We start from the raw sequence: 26,921 nt of genomic DNA, 5'->3' as shown, positions 1-26,921 counted from the left end.
AGTTGTCCCACTCCCAAAATGTCTGGTAAAACAATAGCGGTGTTCAAATACTCAGATTAACCGTATTATTTGTGATGTAAATTGAGTATGTAATATGCTTATTGGTCATAGCATGAATATAAACAAAAACAGAAACGTCCTCTCACTGTCAACTGCGTTTATTTTCAGCAAACTTAACAGGTGTAAATATTTGTATGAACATAAGATTCAACAACTGAGACATAAACTGAACAAGTTCCACAGACATGTGACTAACAGAAATGGAATAATGTGTCCCTGAACAAAGTGGGGGTCAAAATCAAAAGTAACAGTCAGTATCTGGTGTGGCCACCAGCTGCATTAAATACTGCAGTACATCTCCTTCTCATGGACTGAACCAGATATGCCAATTCTAGCTGTGAGATGTTACCTCACTCACTCTTCCACCAAAGCACCTGCATTCTGGGAGAATGGCTCTTCGCTGGCCATGGCGGAACACTGACATTCCTGTCTTACCGGAAATCATGCACAGGATGAACAGTATGGCTGGTGGCATTGTCATGCTGGAGGGTCATGTCAGGATGAGCCTACATGTCAGGATTAGCCTGCAGGAAGGGAGGATGTCTTCCCTGTAACGCACAGCGTTGAGATTGTCAGAAATGACAACAAGCTCAGTCCGATGATGCTGTGACACACCGCCCCAGACCATGACGGACCCTCCACCTCCAAATTGATCCAGCTCCAGAGTACAGGCCTCGGTGTAATGTTCATTTCTTCAATGATAAATGTGAATCCGACCATCGCCCCTGGTGATACGAAAACCGTGACTCGTTAGTGAAGAGCACTTTTTGCCAGTCCCATCTGGTCCAGCGACGGTGGGTTTGTGCCCATAGGCGACGTTGTTGCCGGTGATGTCTGGTGAGGACCTGCCTTACAACAGGCCTACAAGCCCTCAGTCCAGCCTCTCTCAGCCTATTGCATACAGTCTGAGCACTGATGTAGGGATTGTCCGTTCCTGGTGTAATTCGGGCAGTTGTTGCCATCCTGTACCTGTCTCGCAGGTGTGATGTTCGGATGTTCGGACGATCCTGTGCAGGTGTTGTTACAGGTGGTCTGCCACTGCGAGGACGATCAGCTGTCCATCCTGTCTCCCTGTAACGCTGTCTTAGGTGTCTCACAGTACGGACATTGCAATTTATTGCCCTGGCCACATCTGCAGTCCTCATGCCTCCTTGCAGCACGCCTAAGGCACGTTCACGCAGATGAGCAGTGACACTGGGCATCTTTATTTTTGTGTTTTTCGAGTCAGTAGAAAGGCCTCTTTAGTGTCCTAAGTTTTCATAATTGTGACCTTAATTGCCTATAATCTGTAAGCTGTTGGTGTCTTAACGACTGTTCCACAGGTGCGTGTTCATTAATTGTTTATGATTCATTGATCAAGCATGGGAAACAGTGTGAAGATACATATCTGTGAATATATTTGGATTTATACGAATTATCTTTGAAAGACAGGGTCCTGTAAAAGGGGCGTTTATTTTTTTGCTGAGTTTAGTTAGTATACCAAAAGTTCCCGGATGTTGTACTACATATGCCAAAATACCAAGTACACAAGCAGTGGACACTGGGTGCATTCGTAAATTCGCTCTGGCTATCTACTTCGATTTCAGAGGACTCTTGTCTGAGTGTTTGAGAGCTCAGAACATCTGAATTTAGGAATGCTCAACACCTGTTGAATTTGGCTGGTGTCAGTAAACATCGGTAAAAAAAGCGTAATTAAATTGTTGCCAGCAGCACAGTTAGTAAACAAGGCTCTGGATAACATGAAAACTATCTAATCAGCTATGCTAGGGCGAGTAAAATGGTCAGAGAGAGGTGTTTTCTCATTTGTGTCTGGAAGTGGCTGGCAAGCTAGCCAACGTTAGACAGTTAGCTTGGGTGCTTGACTGACATTCTGCACTTGGCCAGACCCTAACCCTACTCCTTGGCCAGAGCATCCACTGTGCGCTCTAACACTCCAAGAGCAAAATACTCAGAATTTCTGAATGGACAATTGGACAACACTCTGAATATACTAACTTCCAAAGAACTCTCTGAGTGGCAACAGTCTTGTCATTTGCCTACGATTTGTTTCTTGGTCAAACGGGCACAAGGTAGCGCTTTTCTTCCGGTCTCCGACCGGATATTTTGGTTGAGATTTACCCTAACATTATTTCCAGACTGACAGCTAAAGAATATACATCACCTCGTGATCAATTTGGTCACTTATTAACGTGTACTAATACCTAAAGTTGCATTACAAAAGTATTTCGAAGTGTTTTGTGAAAGTTTATCGTCGACTTTTTTTAATTTTAAAAAATGACGTTACGTTATAAGATGCTATTTTTTTCCGTTTATCACACAGTCTTCATAGATCGATATCTAGGCTATATATGGACCGATTTAATCGAGAAAAAAAAGACCCAATAGTGATTATGGGATATCTAGGAGTGCCAACAAAGAAGATGGTCAAAGGTAATGAATGTTTTATATTTTATTTGTGCGGTTTGTGTAGCGCCGACTATGCTAATTATTTTGTTTACGTCCCCTGCGGGTCTTTTGGAGTGTTACATGCTATCAGATAATAGCTTCTCATGCTTTCGCCGAAAAGCATTTTAAAACTCTGACTTGTTGCCTGGATTAACAATGAGTGTAGCTTTAATTCAATACCCTGCATGTGTATTTTAATGAACGTTTGAGTTTTAACTAGTACTATTAGCATTTAGCGTAGCGCATTTGCATTTCCAGATGTCTAGATGGGACGCCTGCGTGTCAGGTAGGAGCAAGAGGTTTTTAAGTATACAGTATGTTAAGTATGGGTATTCGAACACAGCTAATCTACCACAGCCACATCATTTTCAAAAGTCATACCATCTGTCAAGAAAAGTTTGCAGTGGAAGGAGAAAACCGATGTGGTGACCTATCACATAGCGAAATATATGGTCCCTATCTACACAGTGTAAAAGCCTGGCTTCAGAAAGCTGCGAAACACAATTGACCACAAATATCAGTTATCAAGCCGCAAGTATTTTGCGGAAGAATCATTGCCACAGTTATACATTGCTACCTGCGAAAGAGTCACGAGAAGCTGGCAAATGTGTCTTACTTTTCTACTGATCGATCAGAATGTCGGCGCCATACCTAAGCTTGACAGTCCACTATCAAGCTTGACAGTCCACTATCAAGATGAAGAATGGACATTTCAGACTTCATACTTCCCGCTTGTACTTTCTTCCGGTTCCGGTTGGAGCGAGTGGTCGCATCTGCACTTCGCTCCCGCGGGTAGTATAACTTTTTCATTATATTTCAGTATATCACAACGGTTTGATTTGTCTAATCTTAGCAATTTCTTCTCAGCTAGCTACATAGCCGTCTTTGTATCAAAGATAATTGCGTAATTATCGTATTTCGCCGTCCTAACGTAGTCTTCACTAGCCAGCTAGCTAACGTCCACTGATTAGCTGCACTGGAGAAACTATTACACTCAACTGAACGACTTGATTAATGTAGTGTTAGCTAGCTACATAGCTGCCTTTGCTGTCTTCGTTTCATCGTATCCAAGATAATTGTGTTGTTTAGGTTTAGAGTGTGTAGTCTTAGAGTGATTATCTTAATTTACCGAGGTTAGCTAGCCAGCTATTTGTCGTCCTTAACGTAGGTGACTCTGCTAGCTAGCCAACGCTAGCCAACGTCTTCTGTATAGAACTCAACTACCCGGTCGCATTCACAGGTAGTATCACATTTTCACTTCATTTCATTACAGTACAACGGTTTGATTTGTTTGATCGTAGCTAGCTACATAGCCGTCTTTGTATCAAAGATAATTGTGTAGTCTAGAGCGATTTTCTAGGTTCGCTAGCCAGCTATTGTCGTTCTTTTAACGCAACGTAACGTAAACAACACTGCTAGCTAGCCAGCTAGCCCCCGAATAGCAACACTGCAGAAACTATTACACTCAACGGAACGACTTGATTAGTGTAGTGTCAACAACGCACCCACTGCCAGCTGGCCTACTTCAGCAGTACTGTATCATTTTAATCATTTTAGTCAATAAGATTCTTGCTACGTAGCTTAACTTTCTGAACATTCGAGACGTGTAGTCCACTTGTCATTCCAATCTCCTTTGCATTAGCGTAGCCTCTTCTGTAGCCTGTCAACTATGTGTCTGTTTATCCCTGTTCTCTCCTCTCTGCACAGACCATACAAACGCTCCTCACCGCGTGGCCGCGGCCACCCTACTCTGGTGGTCCCAGCGCGCACGACCCACGTGGAGTTCCAGGTCTCCGGTAGCCTCTGGAACTGCCAATCTGCGGTCAACAAGGCAGAGTTCATCTCAGCCTATGCCTCCCTCCAGTCCCTCGACTTCTTGGCACTGACGGAAACATGGATCACCACAGACAACACTGCTACTCCTACTGCTCTCTCTTCGTCCGCCCACGTGTTCTCGCACACCCCGAGAGCGTCTGGTCAGCGGGGTGGTGGCACCGGGATCCTCATCTCTCCCAAGTGGTCATTCTCTCTTTCTCCCCCTACCCATCTGTCTATTGCCTCCTTTGAATTCCATGCTGTCACAGTTACTAGCCCTTTCAAGCTTAACATCCTTATCATTTATCGCCCTCCAGGTTCCCTCGGAGAGTTCATCAATGAGCTTGATGCCTTGATAAGCTCCTTTCCTGAGGACGGCTCACCTCTCACAGTTCTGGGCGACTTTAACCTCCCCACGTCTACCTTTGACTCTTTCCTCTCTGCCTCCTTCTTTCCACTCCTCTCCTCTTTTGACCTCACCCTCTCACCTTCCCCCTACTCACAAGGCAGGCAATACGCTCGACCTCATCTTTACTAGATGCTGTTCCTCCACTAACCTCATTGCAACTCCCCTCCAAGTCTCCGACCACTGCCTTGTATCCTTTTCCCTCTCGCTCTCATCCAACACCTCCCACACTGCCCCTACTCGGATGGTATCGCGCCGTCCCAACCTTCGCTCTCTCTCCCCCGCTACTCTCTCCTCTTCCATCCTATCATCTCTTCCCTCCGCTCAAACCTTCTCCCACCTATCTCCTGATTCTGCCTCCTCAACCCTCCTCTCCTCCCTCTCTGCATCCCTTGACTCTCTATGTCCCCTATCCTCCAGGCCGGCTCGGTCCTCCCTCCCGCTCCGTGGCTCGATGACTCATTGCGAGCTCACAGAACAGGGCTCCGGGCAGCCGAGCGGAAATGGAGGAAAACTCGCCTCCCTGCGGACCTGGCATCCTTTCACTCCCTCCTCTCTACATTTTCCTCCTCTGTCTCTGCTGCTAAAGCCACTTTCTACCACGCTAAATTCCAAGCATCTGCCTCTAACCCTAGGAAGCTCTTTGCCACCTTCTCCTCCCTCCTGAATCCTCCGCCCCCTCCCCCCTCCTCCCTCTCTGCAGATGACTTCGTCAACCATTTTGAAAAGAAGGTCGACGACATCCGATCCTCGTTTGCTAAGTCAAACGACACCGCTGGTTCTGCTTACACTGCCCTACCCTGTGCTCTGACCTCTTTCTCCCCTCTCTCTCCAGATGAAATCTCGCGTCTTGTGACGGCCGGCCGCCCAACAACCTGCCCGCTTGACCCTATCCCCTCCTCTCTTCTCCAGACCATTTCCGGAGACCTTCTCCCTTACCTCACCTCGCTCATCAACTCATCCCTGACCGCTGGCTACGTCCCTTCCGTCTTCAAGAGAGCGAGAGTTGCACCCCTTCTGAAAAAACCTACACTCGATCCCTCCGATGTCAACAATTACAGACCAGTATCCCTTCTTTCTTTTCTCTCCAAAACTCTTGAACGTGCCGTCCTTGGCCAGCTCTCCCGCTATCTCTCTCTGAATGACCTTCTTGATCCAAATCAGTCAGGTTTCAAGACTAGTCATTCAACTGAGACTGCTCTCCTCTGTATCACGGAGGCGCTCCGCACTGCTAAAGCTAACTCTCTCTCCTCTGCTCTCATCCTTCTAGATCTATCGGCTGCCTTCGATACTGTGAACCATCAGATCCTCCTCTCCACCCTCTCCGAGTTGGGCATCTCCGGCGCGGCCCATGCTTGGATTGCGTCCTACCTGACAGGTCGCTCCTACCAGGTGGCGTGGCGAGAATCTGTCTCCTCACCACGCGCTCTCACCACTGGTGTCCCCAGGGCTCTGTTCTTGGACCTCTCCTATTCTCGCTATACACCAAGTCACTTGGCTCTGTCATAACCTCACATGGTCTCTCTTATCATTGCTATGCAGACGACACACAATTAATCTTCTCCTTTCCCCCTTCTGATGACCAGGTGGCGAATCGCATCTCTGCATGTCTGGCAGACATATCAGTGTGGATGACGGATCACCACCTCAAGCTGAACCTCGGCAAGACGGAGCTGCTCTTCCTCCCGGGGAAGGACTGCCCGTTCCATGATCTCGCCATCACGGTTGACAACTCCATTGTGTCCTCCTCCCAGAGCGCCAAGAACCTTGGCGTGATCCTGGACAACACCCTGTCGTTCTCAACCAACATCAAGGCGGTGGCCCGTTCCTGTAGGTTCATGCTCTACAACATCCGCAGAGTACGACCCTGCCTCACACAGGAAGCGGCGCAGGTCCTAATCCAGGCACTTGTCATCTCCCGTCTGGATTACTGCAACTCGCTGTTGGCTGGGCTCCCTGCCTGTGCCATTAAACCCCTTCAACTCATCCAGAACGCCGCAGCCCGTCTGGTGTTCAACCTTCCCAAGTTCTCTCACGTCACCCCGCTCCTCCGTTCTCTCCACTGGCTTCCAGTTGAAGCTCGCATCCGCTACAAGACCATGGTGCTTGCCTACGGAGCTGTGAGGGGAACGGCACCTCAGTACCTCCAGGCTCTGATCAGGCCCTACACCCAAACAAGGGCACTGCGTTCATCCACCTCTGGCCTGCTCGCCTCCCTACCACTGAGGAAGTACAGCTCCCTGGAATGAGTAGGTGCCCAAACTTTTGACTGGTACTGTATGTCTAGCTTTCTAACCAGGATATCCATGCTGTTGTTGTCCCCAGGTGCAACGGAAGACAGGCAGGTGAAGATGAGACAGAGAATGTGTTTTTCTCCACTGTCAGGAGGCCTGTGACCAGGAGGACAACGACAGTTGGAGAGGAGCTGTACATCAATTTGCCTAGGCTGTGTATCTGTCCTTGATTGCCACACAAACATCCACCTTGGTTTGTCTAACAGTGTTATGTGTGACGCCGACCACGTGAATGATCCAAACTGATTAAAATAAATGTAAATAGTCTCTCTTGCCTTTGTACCCCCTGTGCCAGGAGGCAGTTGTATAAGCTTGTTTCTCCCAGCTCTAAGATATCGCACCAGCTCTAACTGCCATAGTGAATGTTCAGAATCAACTTTTAGCAGTACTGTATCAGTCATTTTACAGTATTTTTTCCCTTCTGTATCATTCTGTGACAAGGATGAACAGTGTCTTAGATGAAATTGGTTCAGTTTTAATTTTATACTTGTCATTTTTGTTCCTTCATTTGTGTACTCCTGTTTGTGTTTTATTGTGCATGTGCAAAGGCACCTCTGCAGAAGATGAAAAAACAACAAGCTATGAAGCGAAGATTAAATCAAGTATTTGGTCCATTTTGCGGCCATGTATTGTTTTATCAGTGTTTTGAGATAATAATAATAATAATAATAATAATAATAATAATAATAATAATAATATAATAATATAATATTCTAGGGTCCTTCTGTAGCTCAGTTGGTAGAGCATGGCGCTTGTAACGCCAGGGTAGTGGGTTCGATTCCCGGGACCACCCATACGTAGAATGTATGCACACATGACTGTAAGTCGCTTTGGATAAAGGCGTCTGCTAAATGGCATATATTATTATATTTTGAGATGGAAAATTAAGAGTATTAAACAGAAAATAATATATTTTCAACTAATTAAATTTGTTTTTTGGCCTTGTGCAGAGGAGAATGCAATTTCTTAATATATTTTCCAGTCTGTTTAAACAAAATATTCTATATGAAATGTGTTTCCTTCATATTCCTCTCATGGAAGCTCTGCCAGGGTTATTGGTCATGCTGCATGATGGCTGTGTCCCAAATAAAATGTTATTTATCACATGCTTCATAAACAACAGATATAGACTAACAGTGAACTGCTTACTTACAGGTCCCTAAAGATAATACAACAAAAAAGTAGTGACATGAGGAATATATACACAATAGCTATATACAGGGAGTACCAGTACCGAGTCGATGGGCAGGGGTACGAGGTAATCGGAGTAGATGTACAGTACTGTACATATCAGTACGTGTATAGGGACTAGGCAACAGGATAGATAAGACAGTAGCAGCAGCGTATGTGGTGAGTGTGTATGGTGTCCATATGCATGTGTGCGCATGTTGTGTGTGTGTGTGTTGGGGTGTCATTGTAAGTGTGTGAGAGTTAGTGCAAAAAAGGGTCTATGCAGGCAGTCCGTGTAGCCATTTGATGAGCTATTTAGCATTACATTACATTTTTTACATTTAAGTCATTTAGCAGACGCTCTTATCCAGAGCGACTTACATATTGGTGCATTCACCTTATGACATCCAGTGGAACAGCCACTTTACAATAGTGCATCTAAATATTTTAAGGGGGGTGAGAAGGATTACTTTATCCTATCCTAGGTATTCCTTAAAGAGGTGGGGTTTCAGGTGTCTCCGGAAGGTGGTGATTGACTCCGCTGTCCTAGCGTCGTGAGGGAGTTTGTTCCACCATTGGGGAGCCAGAGCAGCGAACAGTTTTGACTGGGCTGAGCGGGAACTGTACTTCCTCAGTGGTAGGGAGGCGACCAGGCCAGAGGTGGATGAACGCAGTGCCCTTATTTGGGTGTAGGGCCTGATCAGAGCCTGGAGGTACTGAGGTGCCGTTCCCCTCACAGCTCCGTAGGCAAGCACCATGGTCTTGTATCGGATGCGAGCTTCAACTGGAAGCCGGTGGAGAGAGCGGAGGAGCGGGGTGACGTGAGAGAACTTGGGAAGGTTGAACACTAGACGGGCTGCGGCGTTCTGGATGAGTTATAGGGGTTTAATGGCACAGGCAGGGAGCCCAGCCAACAGCGAGTTGCAGTAATCCAGACGGGAGATGACAAGTGCCTGGATTAGGACCTGCGCCGCTTCCTGTGTGAGGCAGGGTCGTACTCTGCGGATGTTGTAAAGCATGAACCTACAGGAATGGGCCACCGCCTTGATGTTAGTTGAGAACGACAGGGTGTTGTCCAGGATCACGCCAAGGTTCTTAGCGCTCTGGGAGGAGGACACAATGGAGTTGTCAACTGTGATGGCGAGATCATGGAACGGGCAGTCCTTCCCCGGGAGGAAGAGCAGCTCCGTCTTGCCGAAGTTCAGCTTGAGGTGGTGATCCGTCATCCACACTGATATGTCTGCCAGACATGCAGAGATGCGATTTGCCACCTGGTCATCAGAAGGGGGAAAGGAGAAGATTAATTGTGTGTCGTCTGCATAGCAATGATAGGAGAGACCATGTGAGGTTATGACAGAGCCAAGTGACTTGGTGTATAGCGAGAATAGGAGAGGGCCTAGAACAGAGCCCTGGGGGACACCAGTGGTGAGAGCGCGTGGTGAGGAGACAGATTCTCGCCACGCCACCTGGTAGGAGCGACCTGTCAGGTAGGACGCAATCCAAGCGTGGGCCGCGCCGGAGATGCCCAACTCGGAGAGGGTGGAGAGGAGGATCTGATGGTTCACAGTATCGAAGGCAGCCGATATGGCTAGAGGGTAGATGCTGTTCAGTGTCATGTTGGTTCACAGACTTGGTGCACTGGTACCACTTGCCTTGCGGTAGCAGAGAGAACAGTCTATGGCTTGGGTGGGCACTGTCGTGCCCTCTTCACAACTGTATGTGTGGACGATGTTAATTCCTTCGTGATGTGGACACTGAGGAACTTGAAGTTCTCAAACCGCTCCACTACAGCCCCATCGATGTGGATGCGGGTGTGCTCTCCCCTCCGTTTCTTATAGCCATGTCTTTTGTCTTGCTAACGCTGAGGTAGAGGTTGTCCTGGCACCACACTGTCAGGTCTCTGTCAAAAGTAGTGCACTAAATATATATATTTTTTAATTCAACCTTTATTTAACTAGGCAAGTCAGTTAAGAACAAATTCTTATTTACAATGACAGCCTACAGCAGCCAAACCTAGACAACACTGGGCCAATTGTGCACTGCCCTATGGGACTCTCAATCACGGCTGGTTGTGATACAGCCTGGATTCGAACCAGGGTGTCTGTAGTGACGCTTCTAGTACTGAGATACAGTGTCTTAGACCGCTGCGCCACTCGGGGGTCCAATATATAAGGATTAGGGTGTGTTTGTCAAAAGTAGTGCACTGAGTATATAAAACATTAAGAACTCTTTCCATGTCACTACAGTTCCTGGTTCGATACCGGCCTGTGTCGCAGCTGGCCACAATCAGGAGACCCATGAGGCGACACAAAATTGACCCAGCGTCGTCCGGGTTAGGGGAGGGCTTGGCCGGCCAGGAAGTTCTTGTCCCATTGCGATGTAGCGACTCCTGTGGAGCATGCACACTGACGCGGTAACTTGTTAAATTCACTTCAATCAGTGTAGATGAAAGGGAGGAGACAGATTTTTAAATGATTTTTCTAAAGCCTTGAGACGATTGATATATGAATTGTGTATGTGTACCATTCAGAGGATGAATGGACAAGACAAAAGATTTTAAGTGCCTTTGAATGTGGGGGGGGGGGTATGGTAGTAGGTGCCAGACTCACCGGTTTGTGTCAAGAACTGCAACGCTACTGGATTTTGTTACGCTCAATAGTTTCCCGTGTATATCAAGAATAGTCCACCACTCCAAGGACATTCAGCCAACTTCACACAACTGTGGGAAGCATTGGACTCAAAAATGAGCCAGCATCCCTGTGGAATGCTTTCGACACCTTGTAGAGTACATGCACTGACGAATTGAGGCTGTTCTGAGGGCAAAATTTTAATAAAATGTTCCCACTCAATATTAAGAAAGTGTTCCTAATGTTTGGCATACTCAGGGTATATAGGGTGCAATTTGGGAAGCAACCTGTTCTGAATACCTACCACATCACTGAAATTACAAGTCGACACAACATGTAATCACTGCCCCAGTTGAACACAAACTAACACCCAAATATCCCAGAATGCGCATGGCACAAATTCTGGGACATCTTAATGGAGTGTCCTGAATCTGCCAGGTATATGTTATAATCTGGTGGTAGTAAATGGTAATCCCAGCCCAACTGGTTCATGGAAAAGCACCTTTGTGTATCATAGCCGTGATTTGTTTATTGTTCCTGTAGTATTGTGATGATTGTGCATTCAGACCATGCTCCTTTGAACAGTTTTGTCTGACAGGACATGTGAGCACCCAGTTAACAAAGTTCCCCCAACTTTAGAGAACATTCCTTTAAGAGTCTCATTAGGTCATTAACTATGTTTTCATAGGAATGTTCCCCTGATGTGCAAGGAATGTTTCCAAGAGACCATCCCCTTAATGTCAATTAGAATTTACCTAGAACGTGGTTACCATGTTTTTAGAATTTAAGACAGTGGTTCTTAACCTGGGTTCGATCGAACCCCAGGGGTTCGGTGAGTCAGTCTCAGGGGTTCGGCGGAGGTCAAGACACACATCCGATTCATGTGATTCGTGATGACACGCTCCGCTTGGCCATCATTGGCTGCAGGTGATCACGCTACATCGCTTGGCCTATCTGTGCTGCAGGGAATTTGGTGCGCTCAGTAGTCGACTTGTGACTGTTGTGATGTAACGTCTTGTGATTTCTTTCTTAATGTTCTCGGCTTTGTACCCATCAACAAACCGATCCTCACAGCATCGTACGAAGTTGCTTACCTGGTCGCAAAGCAGGGCAAACCACACACCATTGGTGAAACACTCATAAAAACAGCTGTGTTGGTGATGGCGAATATCATGCTGGGAAAAGAGGCTGAAGTTAAGTTATCCCAAATTCCTCTTTCAAATGACACCATCAGCGACAGAATAGAGGACATGAGCAAAGACATCTTGGCTCAAGTAATTGCAGATCTGATTTCAAGCCCGGCAAAATTCAGCCTTCAACTCGACGAGACCACAGACGTTTCCAATCTAAGCCAGCTTGCTGTATTCGTGCGCTATGTGAAAGACGACGTAATAAAGGAAGATTGTTTTTATTTTGTAAGCCTCTTACAACAACTAAGGCAGCCGATGTGAAGAAACGTGTGGATGACTTCTTCAAAGACAGCAATCTTTCGTGGGATATGGTTTCTGCAGTTTTTTCGGACGGAGCTCCAGTCATGCTGGGAAGAAAGACTGGTTTTGGTGCGCTAGTGAAAGCCGATGCACCACACATCATTGTTACGCATTGTATTCTGCACTGGCATGCGTTGGCAACAATAACCTTGCCTCCAAAACTGGCAGAAGTATTAAAAATTGTAGTGGAATGCGTGAACTATGTGCGAACTAGTGCTCTGCGGCATCGCATCTTCAGTGAGCTGTGTAAAGAAATGGCCTCTGAATGCGAGGTACTTCTATACCATTCTAACGTTCGGTGGTTATCCTGGGGACAGGTGCTGAATCGTGTTTTTGCCGTGCGTGTGGAATTAGCCCTGTTTTTGTAAGAGCACCAACATTGTCATGCAGATTGCTTCACAAATTCTGAGTTCATTCTCATTTTAGCGTACATGGCCGATATCTTCGCAGCTCTCAATCATCTCAATCAAAAGATGCAGGGCGGTGGAGTCAACATCATCGAAGCGGAGGAAAACCAGAAGGCTTTTAAAAAAAAGCTACCGTTATGGAAACGCCGAACAGAGAACAATAACTTTGCAAACTTTCCCCTGCTGGACGACTGTGTAAGTAAGATCGAAGATGTATCTGGAATCGGAGACAATTCTGTACCCGCGGAACTGAAGCAAGCAATTGCCACGATGAGCTTGCAAAGTCTCTCGACGGATACTTCCCTACAAGAGTCATATCCAGCATGGGCGAGACAGCCGTTCACGTTTAGTGTTGAGACAACAGATGTCAATGATGAATACCTTGATGAAATCATTGAAATTCAGCAGAGCCAGGTTCAACAACAACTCTTCAGAACAACAACGCTTTCAACGTTTTGGTGTCAACAAATGGTAACGTACCCTGTTATTTCTAAGAAAGCTCTGGAGATTTTCATACCATTTGTTACAACATATCTTTGCGAGCAATCCTTTCCGAGGATGCTGGACATAAAAACGAGGAAAAGGAACAGACTTTGTTGCGAAAATGACATGAAAATGACATGAGAGTGGCACTTGCCAAGGTGAAGCCGCACATTTCTGAACTGGTCTCTGAAAGGCAACAGCAGAAGTGACACTGATTTGCAGTAAATATTCATTATTATGTTTTTGTTTTTATGTGAAAATCATGTTTTGATGATTTTGTTCTTTGAACACAGTGATGTTGATGCACGGTTCATTTTGTGCACCAGCCAAATATATACCTATGTTTTGAAATTGAAAAAAATCATTGTATTTTTCCAATTAAGAAGGGTTCGGTGAATGCGCATATGAAACTGGTGGGGTTCAGTACCTCCAACAAGGTTAAGAACCACTGATTTAAGATATTAATGTTCTGGGCACGTTTCAGTGGAATGTTGCAAGAACATTCATGTGTCCAGTTTTCTGTGGGTCATGAGAATAATCCATCAACATCCCACCAACAATACGCAGAACATCGTCACTCTATGTGTGTGTTGGTCATGTGAGATAGCTGACCAATGGCAATCATGGATTAGACGCCGCCAGTATGATTTGGTCGCGGACTGAATGGTAGTTGAATTAGTTAGCATTTTAGCTAACCCGAACCTTTGTTTTAAACTCAATTCTGACAAACTGTACCCCATATTTTAATTTTTTATTTTACCTTTATTTAACCAGACAAGTCAGTTAAGAACAAATTCTTATTTTCAATGACGGCCTGGGAACAGTGGGTTAACTGCCTGTTCAGGGGCAGAACGACAGATTTGCACCTTGTCAGCTCGGGGGTTTGAACTCGCAACCTTCCGGTTACTAGTCCAACGCTCTAACCACTAGGCTACGCTGCCGCCCCATCTAATCAAAACAGGTTAGAACGGCAATTTATTTCAGCGTTTATCAACGAAGCCTTCCTAGTTGTCCATCTTGCTGTTGTTGCCGAAATGAAAAATTGTCAGACAGAAGAATATACGGTAAATATGATGCATGTTAAATTGTTATAACGTTGCCGATTGAACGGAATACAAATTTGAGTATGCTACACAAAGAACCGTATATATAGCTTTTCGTAGGGTAAGGGTACATCAATGTAGTCAACCCAGATCTAAAAGATTGATCTCTATTGTGATCCCTGAGTCCCTCTATAGCGTTATCAGCCTAATAGAAGTAAAATAATCTGTTTGTAAATACTGTATGGGGAAATTCCACGTTAACAGAGTGACACTGAGACTCAGATTTCTCTGCTCAGATGCAACGTTTGGTAACAGAATGATGGGACAAACCTTCATTCTGTTACTAAACTTTATATCTGCCCTGTACAAGTAAATATGGTTTTGTACAATATTCAGTGAACATTGTTAAATGTAGTCCTGCATAGAGTTGTGTGGTTTGTTTAACTTTGCACTCCTTGGTTTTTGTTTTAAAGTGATAAATCTGAATCTTATTAACTCTGTTAGAGGAATTGCCCTATGGAACTCTAGGGACCATAGTCAATCATTGGGTAATGAGTCACCAACTGTCTCTATCTAAGTGGCATGCTTCACTGAAAAACTGGTTCTGTTGTGGTTTATGAGACTTAGTATTGTGTTCTCCCTCTTCCAGTGATTTAGCCATTGACATAGCTTTTAGTCCAGGACTAGGCTTAATGTGTCCAGGAGACCTGCCCTTATAGCACAGGTGGTAGATGTTCTGCATGTTCCCTATAACTGTAGGATTGCTCAAGCCCTGCTCTGGCTGTTCCTCTTTAATCGCTACTCTGCAGAGGAAGTAACACTAGCTGACTGTGAATGGCCTTGTATCATCATTAACCTAACTGACTCGCATTGCACAGCAGAAAGCCTTTAGTAACTGCTGAGATTTAAAGTTCAGTAGGCTGTGTCTGTTCAAATCATAGAGATAGATGGAGGGCGTATCTTTATATCTGTGCCATTATAGAATCTGTGACAGTTTGGGCAGCGCCATTTAGGCTACAACAGAGGAATCCCCACCCAGTTGACTACTTTGGCTACTTTAAAATGGTGGAAGCATGGCGGAAGCACTCAATGGCGCTGCCCATGCTAAAATAGCCTTTTGGCCACCAGAGGCCTCATTCTCCATGGTTCAAATAATGAAACATTTGATTCTGAGCGAAATATCACGTCATATGACTTAAATGTAAATATTTGGAACTGTATGTATTGAGAGTTGGTGTTGAATGTTTAGTTCATCTTGTGCACATTTGCGGCTGAATGTCGAATTACAGTATAGGCCGACAGATGGAGGGGAAAGGACAGCGATGAAGGGTCTAGCCAGTTTCAGAAAGTTCCTTCACAACAGTGTGTGTCAGCTTAGTGCTCATGGTGAAAACTGATTCTGCTGGTAGTGGCAACCTACTAGATTTGGATGATATAGGGTTGATGATTGGCTCGCCGGCCTAGAAGTAAACCTCAGTTGATGACAGCTCATTGTTTACTGTTAGAGCCGATTTGGACATATTTGTATAAAAGACCGAACATATGGAGCTCCATGTATATTTGTGTAAATATATTAAATATTAATGTAAATGATGAAATATTAGGTACGTACCTTTATGATTTATATTTACCCGATTGAGATATATTAATTTGTTGTTAGTGTAACTCGGAAATTTGGCCCCCCCTCTTGCCTGTTCATTGTATTGTGGTAAGTGTGTTAGGATAAAGGCAGGAAGTTGGGCCTTCGGGAGGGAGTCCTTGCTAGATGCGGGAGCGGTATAGTTTTTTGACCATACAGACATACAGATATACATACAGACATACAGACATAGACATACAGGTCATAATATGTATTTTCCATATCAAGTATTTTGTGCTTTAAGTTGATTGGAGACTCATTTATTTGTTAGATATAAGAAGAATAAACATTTTTGTTGCACCATATCCCTGGATGTCATGGAATGTTTGGCCGTTTGGAAACCTTGAGTGTGGACTGTATGCGTACCAAACAACCCCGCTTCAGGCTTGGGCAGTGGCTATGGTAAAGACGAAAGGAAGCCACTACATTTACAGTTAAAGTCGGAAGTTTACATACACCTTAGTAAAATAGATTTAAACTCAGTTTTTCACAATTCCTGACATTTAATCCTAGTAAAATTCCCTTGTTTAGGTCAGTTAGATCACCATATTATTTTAAGAATGTGAAATGTCAGAATAATAAGAGAGAATTATTTCTTTCAGCTTTTATTTCTTTCATCACATTCCCAGTTGGTCAGAAGTTCACATACACTCAATTAGTATTTGATAGCATAGCCTTTAAATTGTTTAACTTGGGTCAAACGTTCCGGGTAGCCTTCCACAAGCTTCCCACAATATGTTGGGTGAATTTTGGCCCATTCCTCCTGACAGAGCTGTTGTAACTGAGTCAGGTTTGTAGGCCTCCTTGCTCACACACGCCTTTTCAGTTCTGCCAACACATTTTCTAAAGGATTGAGGTCAGGGTTTGTGATGGCCACTCCAATACCTTGACTTTTTTGTCCTTAAGCCAATTTGCCACAATTTTGGAAGTATGCTTGGGGTCATCGTCCATTTGGAAGACCCATTTGCAACCCAGCTCTAACTTTAACTTGAACTCTAACTGATGTCTTGAGATGTTGTTTCAATATATCCACATAATTTTCTTTCCATCTATTTTGTGAAGTGCACCAGTCCCTCCTGTAGCAAAGCACCCCCACAACATGATGCTGCCACCCCCGTGCTTCACGGTTGGGATGGTGTTCTTCAGCTTGCAAGCCTCCCCTTTTTCCTCCAAACATAACGATGATCATTATGGCTAAACAGTTCTATTTTTGTTTCATCAGACCAGAGGACATTTCTCAAAAAAGTATGATCTTTGTCCCCATGTGCAGTTGCAAACCGTAGTCTGAATTTTTTATGGCGGTTTTGGAGCAGTGGCTTCCTCCTTGCTGAGCGGCCTTTCAGGTTATGTCGATATAGGAATCTGTTTACTGTCTATAGATTTGTACCTGTTTCCTGCAGTATCTTCACCAGGTCCTTTGCTGTTCACTTTTTGCACCAAAGTACATTCATCTCTAGGAGACAGAACGCGCCTCCTTCCTGAGCGGTATGACAGCTGCGTGGTCCCATGGTGTTTATACTTACGTACTATTGTTTGTACAGATGAACGTGGTATCTTCAGTTGTTTTGAAATTGCTCCCAAGGATGAACCAGACTTGTGGAGGTCTACATTTTTTTCTTTGCGTTCTTGGCTGATTTGTTTTGATTTTCCCATGATGTCAAGCAAAGAGGCACTGAATTTGAAGGTAGACCTTGAAATACATCCATAGGTACACCTCCAATTGACTCAAATGATGTCATTTAGCTTTTCAGAAGCTTTTAAAGCCTTGACATCATTTTCCAAGCTGTTTAAAAGCACAGTGAACTTAGTGTATGTAAACTTCTGACCCACTGGAATTGTGATACAGTGAAATAATCTGTCTGTAAACAATTGTTTGAAGAATTACTTGTGTCATGCACAAAGTGAATGTCCTAACCGACTTGCCAAAATTATAGTTTGTTAACAAGAAATTTGTGGATGGTTGAAAAGCGAGTTTTAATGACTCCAATCGAAGTGTATGTAAAGCTCCGACCTCAACTGTATATTTTTTTTATTGTATTATTATAATTGTGTGTATATGTATTTATTTATTATTATGTGTATATTTATTATATATATTCTAATTAGCAACTCATTCTGAAACACTGAGGAATGTAACAATTTCATTAATTACAAACTACATGACCCTCCCTTGGATTAGATTTTTTTTAAATACTAAAACCTCCAGTTACCATTCTGTACATTTCGGTCTGTCCCTAATGACATTAGGATCCTCTCTTTTGGTTATCCTTTAGCCTTACTTGACCTCTAGCAATCATGCTAAATCTGCTGTGATGTTTCTGGGTTTGACATCTGTACTGACATTGTAATTCTCACACCGATCATTATATTGAATACTTTTGTTCATCATGTAGGAACATTAAAAGGCCAGGGATGCATTAAGTGGGTATGTGTCTGGCTTTTTACTGGCCTCTGTCTCTTACCACTATCTGTTGTTGCCCGAGTTTAATTGAAACGAACAAAAAGGCCAATAACCTTAGGCAGAGTATGTTTTCTACCTGCTATTGATTGATTTCTTGATGCAATGTTTCGTTGTCATCAAGCAAATAGTTTTTTTTGTTTTACGCATGCAGTCGGCTACTGTAAGATGTTGTGATATCCTTCATTTCACGCTAAGGAATTGGTTTTCACACTCGAAAGTACCAGTCATTCTGATTCTGAGGCCTTGCTTCAAGTCATGATGTCAATGTCAAAACACAAGTAGCACACCAAAAGTAGTGCCATTTTGTATTGGCCTCATGCATGTCTTTCTTCTGGGGTTGACATCTAGGCTGCATCCTGATTCTCCACCATTCTCCCAAAGGGTGTATATGCACATGCACATTTCCAGTCAGGGATAAACCATGGTGGAAACTCCCTACAGCCAATGTTTACACCAATCCAATTCTTTGAAATCCATTATGGCAAGTGCACACTTTGGGAGAAGGGTAGAGAACTGGGACCTGGTGTTTGTTGTTGATTGTCTGCCATCATCCACATCACAGGCTGTGGCAATGGCAAGTACCTGCATGTCAATGGCAGTGTGTTCAAGCTGGGCTGTGACGTGTGTCTCCCCCTTGTGGACTCGAGGTGCAGCTGTGAGACTTTTATCTCCCTCACCAACTTCAAACATCAGCTATCCGAGCAGTTAACCGATCGCTGCAGCTGTACATAGTCTATAGGAAAATAGCCCACCCATTTTCACCTACCTCATTCCCATACTGTTTTTATACTGTTTTTATTTATTTATTTTTCTGCTCTTTTGCACACCAATATCTCTACCTGTACATGACCATCTGATCATTTATCACTCCAGTGTTAATCTGCAAAATTGTATTATTCGCCTACCTCCTCATGCCTTTTGCACACATTGTATATAGACTGCCCATTTTTTTCTACTGTGTTATTGACTTGTTAATTGTTTATTCCATGTGTAACTCTGTGTTGTCTGTTCACACTGCTATGCTTTATCTTGGCCAGGTCGCAGTTGCAAATGAGAACTTGTTCTCAACTAGCCTACCTGGTTAAATAAAGGTGAAATAAAATAAAAAAAATAAAAAGGGACAGCTGCTTTTACGGCGTCCTTTCCATCGCAGGTAGGCCTATACTTCACTCAACATAGGAGGGTAGTGGTCTAGCGGTTAGTGTGTCTAACCCCAGTTCAATCAAAATGGGTTTGAATCCGGCAAACAGGCTTGCATTCTAACTCGCACTCCTGCTACCATTACTGTCTTATTTTCACTGCCCCCCCCCCACTCTCTCCTCGGGCGTAATCCTACAATCTTTGCGTATCGGAAGTGACTGGATAGGTGTTATCAGTGACTTGGGATGAAATAAGTGCAGGAGCTGTCTTTTTCCAAGTCGGTCCATTAGACTATTGTATGTTCACTGAAGTTCTCAAATTACATTATGCTATAGAGACCTCTGATTATTAATTGTTAAGGGTTTATACCCATTTTCCATGACTTCTCCGTGACTTTTAACTACATGTTTATGACTATTATTATAGCCTACATGTAAGAGTAAGTATTATTGACACTGGAAGGCTACTGTGTCTGATCCCATGTAGGCCACCATCTCTTGCAATTGTGCCCTTGATCAAGGCACTTAACCCCCCACAAAGTAGAACTGCACTGTTAGTCACATGTTGTCATCCCTCCATCTGGAGAGCTCCTGGGTGTGCAGGCTTGGCTTTTGATCCAAGTCTGCTCATCAAGGTCCTGTTGAGCAGCTGAAGTTTAGGTTACAATGTGGTAAGACCAGGGCTGGAACAAAAGCCTGCAAACCCAGTAGCTATCCTGGAGGATGGTTGCCACCCTTGATATAAATAAAGTATTGCAACATTTACAACTAAATACTTTTGTCTTTTTTTAAATGATTCCTTCATTCAATGAATCAGTGCTCAAACAAATAACTTGCTTTGAAGTAGCCTACCTTATCTAATTAGACATGTTTATATAGCCTGCAGTATAAGGCTAAAACATTCATGTTTCAGGGGAGATCTTTGCACATCAAGGTATTTGTCAATTAGGCTATTCTTAGACCATTTTTTTTTACGTTGTTGCAATTACATGGCTTACAATTACCCAGCTTTCCAATGATGCAGATTTTTTTAGTCCAGGATTCCCCAACTGGCGGCCCAAGTTTGCAGAGCAAAAAAATAAAACTGTATTAATTTTTTTATTTCTTTCATTGTTGGATATAAAAGATTGTAAGGCTATCTACAGTGCCGGTGGAAAGGTGACAACAACATGAATGCTTTGTTAGCTATAGTTAACTGTAGCAGTTTCTCACAAGTTATTCTAATTGGCTATCTAGTTAGTCTGTCTGGAATTATTTTCTGCACGTTAATGCTAGAGGCATTTTTACCCAAAATTGATCAATTGAAAGTGTGAGTTCACAGCTCCTGAGACATGGTTAAGAAAGATTGTTTTGAACACTGACATAAACCTTTTTGGTTATAACAAGACAGATCTTCCAAAGGTGGTGGAGTGGCAATCTTTACAAACGAACACCTTCCGTGCTCGGTTGTCTCCACCAAGTCTGTCCCCAAACAATTTGATTTGCTGAGCAAGCCTTCCTTCATGACCTAGCCTCTAAATCGGTATAGGCCAACACCCCCCCCTCCCCCGCAGCTATTTGCCCGAGCCTCCCCAGCTTCTCCTTCACCCAAATCCAGATAGCAGATGTTCTGAGAGAGCTGCAAAACCTGGACCCGTACAAATCAGCTGGGCTAGACAATCTGGACCCTCTATTTCTAAAACTATCCGCCACCATTGTTGCAACCCCTATTACTAGTCTGTTCAACCTCTTTCGTATCGTCCGAGATCCCTAAAGATTGGAAAGCTGCCGCGGTCATCCCCCTCTTCAAAGGGGTGACACTCTAGACCCAAACTGTTATAGACCTATACCCATCCTGCCCTGCCTCCTCTAAAACCAAGTTAACCAAGTTAATAAACAGATCACTGACCATTTCGAATCCCACCGTACCTACTCCGCTGTGCAATCCAGTTTCCGAGCTGGTCCCAGGTGCACCTCAGCCACGCTCTAGGTCCTAAACGATATCATAACCGCCATAGATAAGACAGTACTGTGCATCCGCCTTCATCGACCTGGCCAAGGCTTTCGACTCTGCCAAACTTACCCTAGTAAAACTGACTATCCTACCGATCCTCGACTTCAGCGATGTCATCTACAAAATTGCTTCCAACACTCTACTCAGCAAACTGGATGCAGTTTATCACAGTGCCATCCGTTTTGTCACTAAAGCACCTTATACCACCCACCACTGCGACCTGTATGCTCTAGTCGGCTGGCCCTCGCTACATATTCGTCGCCAGACCCACTGGCTCCAGGTCATCTACAAGTCCATGCTAGGTAAAGCTCCGCCTTATCTCAGTTCACTGGTCACGATGGCAACACCCATCCGTAGCACGCGCTCCAGCAGGTGTATCTCACTGATCATCCCTAAAGCCAACACCTCATTTGGCCGCCTTTCATTCCAGTTCTACTTTTCTGCTCTTTTGCACACCAATATCTCTACCTGTACATGACCATCTGATCATTTATCACTCCAGTGTTAATCTGCAAAATTGTAATTATTCGCCTACCTCCTCATGCCTTTTGCACACAATGTATATAGACTCCCGTTTTTTTCTGTGTTATTGACTTGTTAATTGTTTATGTGTAACTCTGTGTTGTCTGTTCACACTGCTATGCTTTATCTTGGCCAGGTCACAGTTGCAAATGAGAACTTGTTCTCAACTAGCCTACCTAGTTAAATAAATAAATAAAATCATGGCCACTGGTACATTGCGTGGTGCACACTGGACTTTGTCTATAATGTTAAGATCAGCTGGGATGGTGAAGTTAATAAGCCCAAGGCGCTCACATGTAAAATCTGACGGTAATGGCTGTTGACTAGCCTCAACTAGTCTCAACTATTTCAAACTCAAGGGTGTGTTTCTGGCCACGTAAAACGCACTCTGTCACAAACAGGCCTAAAGAGGTCATGAACTGGCCTGAGTACAGTTTCAGCTTGGTGCTACTCTGTGTGAGCTTGTCTCTGTCCTTTTGTCTTTAAGGCTCATAACGTTGCATGTGGCCCTGAATCTAGCTGGCATTGCTGTGGTTTATTATTAAGTAGCAGAATGAGAAACCACTTTTGTCCTTTTGCCCTCCCTGCCCCTATGCACTCGCTAGTATATACAGTGCCTTGCGAAAGTATTCGGCCCCCTTGAACTTTGACCTTTTGCCACATTTCAGGCTTCAAACATAAAGATATAAAACTGTATTTTTTGTGAAGAATCAACAAGTGGGACACAATCATTTATTGGATATTTCAAACTTTTTTAACAATTCAAAAACTGAAAAATTGGGCGTGCAAAATTATTCAGCCCCCTTAAGTTAATACTTTGTAGCGCCACCTTTTGCTGCGATTACAGCTGTAAGTCGCTTGGGGTATGTCTCTATCAGTTTTGCACATTGAGAGACTGAATTTTTTTCCCATTCCTCCTTGCAAAACAGCTCGAGCTCAGTGGAGAGCATTTGTGAACAGCAGTTTTCAGTTCTTTCCACAGATTCTCGATTGGATTCAGGTCTGGACTTTGACTTGGCCATTCTAACACCTGGATATGTTTATTTTTTAACCATTCCATTGTAGATGTTGCTTTATGTTTTGGATCATTGTCTTGTTGGAAGACAAATATCCGTCCCAGTCTCAGGTCTTTTGCAGAGAATGGTCCTGTATTTGGCTCCATCCATCTTCCCATCAATTTTAACCATCTTCCCTGTCCCTGCTGAAGAAGAGCAGGCCCAAACCATGATGCTGCCACCACCATGTTTGACAGTGGGGATGGTGTGTTGCTTTTACGCCAAAAATAACATTTTGCATTGTTGCCAAAAAGTTCAATTTTGGTTTCATCTGACCAGAGCACCTTCTTCCACATGTTTGGTGTGTCTCCCAGGTGGCTTGTGGCAAACTTTAAACAACACTTTTTATGGATATCTTTAAGAAATGGCTTTCTTCTTGCCACTCTTCCATAAAGGCCAGATTTGTGCAATATACGACTGATTGTTGTCCTATGGACAGAGTCTCCCACCTCAGCTGTAGATCTCAGTTCATCCAGAGTGATCATGGGCCTCTTGGCTGCATCTCTGATCAGTCTTCTTCTTGTATGAGCTGAAAGTTTAGAGGGACGGCCAGGTCTTGGTAGATTTGCAGTGGTCTGATACTCCTTCCATTTCAATATTATCGCTTGCACAGTGCTCCTTGGGATGTTTAAAGCTTGGGAAATCTTTTTGTATCCAAATCCGGCTTTAAACTTCTTCACAACAGTATCTCGGACCTGCCTGGTGTGTTCCTTGTTCTTCATGATGCTCTCTGCGCTTTTAACGGACCTCTGAGACTATCACAGTGCAGGTGCATTTATACGGAGACTTGATTACACACAGGTTGATTGTATTTATCATCATTAGTTATTTAGGTCAACATTGGATCATTCAGAGATCCTCACTGAACTTCTGGAGAGAGTTTGCTGCACTGAAAGTAAAGGGGCTGAATAATTTTGCACGCCCAATTTTTCAGTTTTTGAATTGTTAAAAAAGTTAAAAATATCCAATAAATGTCGTTCCACTTCATGATTGTGTCCCACTTGTTGTTGACTCTTCACAAAAAATACAGTTTTATATCTTTATGTTTGAAGCCTGAAATGTGGCAAAAGGTCGCAAAGTTCAAGGGGGCCGAATACTTTCGCAAGGCACTGTACATCCTCTGTGCTGTTGTTCCCTTCATCTGTGTTTGTTTCCATGGAGTGCACTTTTACCCTCCTTTCTCTTGCTTTTCATGCAGACCCTTGCGAAGTGATTAGCTGTACCACAGGATTTGCATATTTTTCCATAGGCTGAGCAGTGTTCTTTTCCTCGTCCATGAGAAATGCCACAATATCGGCATGTATTGGGGTTGTCTACTGCAGAGTTGGCTGTAGTATTAGTATTAGCATTAGCTGTGGCAAAGGGGAATTTCTTTACTGGCTGCCTGAATGTAGCATTGACATTGTCCATATGTTGCCTTTCTAGCTCCATGGACCTTATCAGTAAGCTCTGCTGCATGGCATGTCTCCACTGCCAAGACCAGCGTCAGGTCACGTTCTCTCAGCAAATGTCCGCGGGTGCCCTCATCAGTTATGCCACGCACAATCTTATCTCTGATTAGTTAATCTCTTAAAGCACCATAGTCACATATAGCTGACTTTTCCCTTAACCTAGTGACAAAGCTGTCAATGGACTCCCCGTCCTCCTGTTTGCAACAACCGAAAACATAACGCTCGTAGATGACGTTCTTTGCTGGCTTAAAGTAATGTTCAAGAGCATCAAGAATAGCTATAGCGTTACCTTGCTGAGCTGCTGTTAGGTTCAGGTTGTGTTTGTATACGTGTCGCCATTCAGTTCCCATTATAGTCCTCAAAGTGGCAGCCACCTCATCGTCCTTTTCCAGAAGTCCAGTTGCTAGCGCATAGTCCCCCCATTCACCTCTAAACGTATCCCAGTTCATGCTCTAATCCCCGCTGAGCTTCATAGCGGCGGGAGGGGGAATGTTCGCTGCCATGTCTAACCGGTGCTAATAACACTGAAGCTAACTAGTAAACTCACTCTAGCTAAGGCCAATTCCGGCTAAATTTTACTCAAATAAGCATTTGTTTGGTAAACCAGAACAGGTGACTCTAATTTGTGGAAAGCATGGTTAGTTATCCGACTCTGACAACATGTTTGAATGTTAAATGACGAGACAAGGGCATTGATGCTAGTAACCAGTCTTGTTCAGTACATCACAATTACATCCGGGTATCTGAGCACACCGGTAAAACACATGAGTTGCAGTAATGAACATTTACCAACAGATGGCATCACTGTGCCATCTTACACCCATAACAAACACCATGGTTATCGAAGGCTTGAAAAAGACTGTGGAGTTTGCATGTGGTGAAATCAAGGATGTGAACACGAGAGTGGCAAAAGTAGAAAAAAAGGTGGAAAATAATAACAATGTCTTCCATAGACGTCTCACTGATCTGGAATAATACACAAGAAGATGGAACCTGAGACTCTAAGGCTTGCCAGAGGTGGAGAATGAAGATGTGCGTGGAGAGGCTATCCACATCTGCCAAGAAGTTATGCCTGCAGAGAAGAACAAAGTTGGTGATACCATCGACGTTGTGCATCGTCTCGGGAAGAAGCACCAGCAAAACGATTCAAGACCAAGGGGTATCATCATCCTCTTCACTGCCAGATTCTACAGGGATGCTGTCTGGAAAGCTGCTGGGAAGAACGCCTTCCTTCAGAGCCATGGTATGCATTTCGCCGAGCATCTCAGCCCGGAGGACATAGAAAAAAGGAACAAGTTCCACGACGCATATAAGGCCCTGCCCCGCCCTCCTTTCGGAAAAGCTGACCACGACTCCATTTTGTTGATCCCTGCCTACAAACAGAAGCTAAAACAAGAAGCTCCCACGCTGAGTTGTGTTCAACGCTGGTCCGACCAAGCTGATTCCACACTCCAAGACTGCTTCCATCACGTAGACTGGGATATGTTTCGTATTGCGTCAGACAGCAACATTGACGAATATGCTGATTTGGTGTGCGAGTTCATTAGAACGTGCGTTGAAGATGTCGTTCCCATAGCAACGATTAAAACATTCCCTAACCAGAAACCGTGGATTGATGGCAGCATTCGCGTGAAACTGAAAGCGCGAACCACTGCTTTTAATCAGGGCAAGGTGACTGGTAACATGACTGAATACAAACAGTGCAGTTATTCCCTCCGCAAGGCTATCAAACAAGCTAAGCGTCAGTATAGAGACAAAGTAGAATCTCAATTCAACGGCTCAGACACGAGGTATGTGGCAGGGTCTACAGTCAATTTCGGACTACAAGAAGAAAACCAGCCCAGTCACGGACCAGGATGTCTTGCTCCCAGGCAGACTAAATAACTTTTTTGCCCGCTTTGAGGACAATACAGTGCCACTGACACGGCCTGCAACGAAAACATGCGGCCTCTCCTTCACTGCAGCCGAGGTGAGTAAAACATTTAAACGTGTTAACCCTCGCAAGGCTGCAGGCCCAGACGGCATCCCCAGCCGCGCCCTCAGAGCATGCACAGACCAGCTGGCTGGTGTGTTTACGGACATATTCAATCAATCCCTATACCAGTCTGCTGTTCCCACATGCTTCAAGAGGGCCACCATTGTTCCTGTTCCCAAGAAAGCTAAGGTAACTGAGCTAAACGACTACCGCCCCGTAGCACTCACTTCCGCCATCATGAAGTGCTTTGAGAGACTAGTCAAGGACCATATCACCTCCACCCTACCTGACACCCTAGACCCACTCCAATTCGCTTACCGCCCAAATAGGTCCACAGACGATGCAATCTCAACCACACTGCACACTGACCTAACCCATCTGGACAAGAGGAATACCTATGTGAGAATGCTGTTCATCGACTACAGCTCGGCATTTAACACCATAGT

The 26,921-nt window shown here is 44.3% G+C and overlaps 1 long non-coding RNA gene across 1 annotated transcript in view; it reads right to left on the bottom strand.

Moving 5' to 3' along the window:
- Positions 1-25,135, bottom strand: part of LOC123994836 — a 28,918-nt gene extending 3,783 nt beyond the window's left edge. Inside the window, exon 1 of the long non-coding RNA XR_006831734.1 lies at positions 24,790-25,135. This is a non-coding gene — a long non-coding RNA (uncharacterized LOC123994836). The remainder of the gene's footprint in view (positions 1-24,789) is intronic.
- Between the last annotated feature and the right edge of the window lie 1,786 nt (positions 25,136-26,921).

The sequence above is a fragment of the Oncorhynchus gorbuscha genome, linkage group LG14, assembly GCF_021184085.1.
Source record: "Oncorhynchus gorbuscha isolate QuinsamMale2020 ecotype Even-year linkage group LG14, OgorEven_v1.0, whole genome shotgun sequence".
Lineage (NCBI taxonomy): Eukaryota > Metazoa > Chordata > Actinopteri > Salmoniformes > Salmonidae > Oncorhynchus > Oncorhynchus gorbuscha.
The sequence above is the reverse complement of the archived record's forward strand: the minus strand, read 5'-3'. Positions and strand labels throughout refer to the sequence as shown.